Below are 2,855 nucleotides of genomic sequence, written 5' to 3'. Positions count from 1 at the left end.
CCCCATCTTTTTGTTTTTCTTCCCAAAGTGAATCACCTCGCACTTAGCTACATTGAATTCCATTTGCCACCTTTCTGCCCAGCTCTGCAGCTTCTCTATATCCTGCTGTAACCTGCCACATCCTTCCTCACTGTCAACAACTCCTCCGACTTTCGTATCGTTTGGAGGGATATGGGCTGGGTGCTGGCAGGTGGGACTAGATTGGGTTGGGATACCTGGTCGGGGTCGGCATGGACGGGTTGGACCGAAGAGTCTGTTTCCGTGCTGTACATCTCTATGACTCTATGAATGAACTGTAGCCTGGTTACACTTATTGTCTCTTAGCATACTCTCAGAGTCACGTTTAATCTTTCACTTGTAATGTAGGAGTGTCACAACTACTGGGTTACTGGCTCCACTACACAGAGACCAGCAGAAATAAGAGGCTGTCATACACTGAAAGGTTGGAAATGAAGGGAGTCTACCTGGGTGAGGAACGAATGAGATTATCAGTTATGTCAGAATGTGGTGTGAGCCAATGATTTAACATTGCTATGTAAATACAGGAAATAGTATGTGTGTCTGGTTGGCCTGAATAGCTTCATATGAGTGGTATTAAATGCAGCCAGTATTCAGCCTGTAAAGAAGTAATGACTGAATTATTACAACAAGTTAGCTAAGACAAATCTACACTGTAGGAGATGAATGATCATTTATTTGATTTGATTTACTGTAGTCACATGCACCTAAGTACAGTGAAAAGTTTTGTCTTGCAAGCAGAACAGGCAGATCACAGGGTGCTTAGACAGAGCAAGGCACACAGGGTTATGGCTGCACAGGAGGTGCGCAAAACAAGATCAACATTATTTGAGGTTAGAGAGGTCTTTTCAGTAGTCTTACAATGGCAGGGAAGAAGCTGTTCTTTAACCTGTTGCCTCATGAGCTAACAATGACAAAACAATAACTATCTTTAGTTACCAAAATAATATTTTACACTCAATGAAATATATATAGTCTATGAAACTCAGCAATACAGACAGTGAAAACAATGCACAACATTCCCTTTTACAGTTGCCACTGTGGCAGAACAGCTGGTGGCAAATACCGAATAAGTCCAGCATGGTTTTCTGCATTTCATTCTCTGGATCTGGTAGGTTGGGGTGAAGAGGAAAGAATCTCAACCTTTTAACAGGGAAGAGGATTTTGTTGCTTCCTGTCATCCTCACCCTCATGGGATCACATTCCAGTGAATTAGTGCACCATTATTAATTGCAGTTCACTGCAACATTACAATGCCCTCAAGCCCAGTTTTTAAATTCATTCTTGGTGTGTGAGCAAAGCCAACAACAACTTATATTGATGTAGCCACTCCATTAGTGGACCAATTAAAATTGAGATTGTACCAAGGGCCAGAGTTGCAGGAGCGTAGATATCTCAGATGGTTAAGGAGCTGGAGAAAAATACAGAGATGCATGGAAAAGGGGTTAAGACATTGTGGGAACTGGAAACAAGGATAGGAGTTTTAAAACCAAGACATGACTAGAATCCAACCCTGATCAATGTAACAAACACAGTGATGGTAGAGTGAAATGGTGTGAGTTAGATCATAGACAGCAAAGTTTGGGGAGATCTCGAACTTACAGAGTGTAGAATTTGGGAGAACAGCCAGCTTTAGGTCGGAATGGTCAAGTTCAGAACTAATGGGGCATGAGAGTCTTCGAGCCATACAGTACTGAAACAGATCTTTTGATCCAATCAGTCAATCCCAAACTAGAGAGAGTGTTGATGCTGGACGGGTTGAAGCAGAGACAGTCAGTGATATTGCAGAGGTGAAAAAAGGTAGTTTTATTGCTGGTATGGATTTGTGGTTGAAATTCATCTCAAGCTCAATATTACAACAAGGTAGAAATTAGAAATTGCTGGAAAAGTTCAGCAGGTCTGGCAGAAATTGTGGAGAGAACTAAGAGCTAACATTTCAGGTCCAGTGACGCTTCCTCAGAACTGGAACTGAAATGTTAACTCTGATTTCTCTTCACAGATGCTGCCAGACCTGCTGAGCTTTTCCAGCAATTTCTGTTTTTGTTTCTGATTTACAGCATCCACAGTTCTTTCTGTGTTTAAGGTAGATAACAGCTTGGTTTAGACTTAGACTATTACCAGGAAGTGGGATGGACTCCAGCAAACAATGACGTCAGCGGAAGAAAGGAAAATACTGCAAATACTAGAAGTCTAAAACAAACACAAAAAAATGCTGGGAAATGCAGCAATTGAGGATAGAAAAAGAAATAATGTTTTGAGTCTTGAGATGAGGGGAAAAGATGGTGTACAGGCCCAGTGTAAAAGACAAAATGGTTGCTAGTTGGGGTGAAAGAGAAATAGAGATGTAGAATGGTGTAACTAAAGGTGTGAAAGGGAGACAATAGGTCTGTTCTGCTGGGAACAAAGTGAACAAGACACAATCAAGGCAAGCCCATGGCTTTTTGGCTTGATAGTAGCACTCTACTCGTGGTTACCACGAGTTACCACTAATGTTGCTGTTGTATAGTTCCAGTGTGAAACAGCTAGCTTCACCTTCTCAAACCTTTAAGATACCTCACCCTTCCATGGTAATCTGATGGCACAATGTCAGGACCAAAAATGATCGTCTTTGGTCCATTTATGAATTTGCATCATATACAGTGAAAACATTATAAATATCAAGATTTTCTACAGTATTTAACAAGGAAAAGAGTAAGTAAAGTGAGCCTTAGTCCTCTTGAGAATGAGAATGGGGAGTTAATAGTTGATAATAAGGAGATGGTGGCTGTAATGAACAAATATTTTGCTTCTTGTCTTCACTGCAGCTATGTATTCAAAAACAGCAAATATATTAAACG

Source organism: Chiloscyllium plagiosum, chromosome 45 (genome assembly GCF_004010195.1).
Source record: "Chiloscyllium plagiosum isolate BGI_BamShark_2017 chromosome 45, ASM401019v2, whole genome shotgun sequence".
Lineage (NCBI taxonomy): Eukaryota > Metazoa > Chordata > Chondrichthyes > Orectolobiformes > Hemiscylliidae > Chiloscyllium > Chiloscyllium plagiosum.
The sequence above is the reverse complement of the archived record's forward strand: the minus strand, read 5'-3'. Positions refer to the sequence as shown.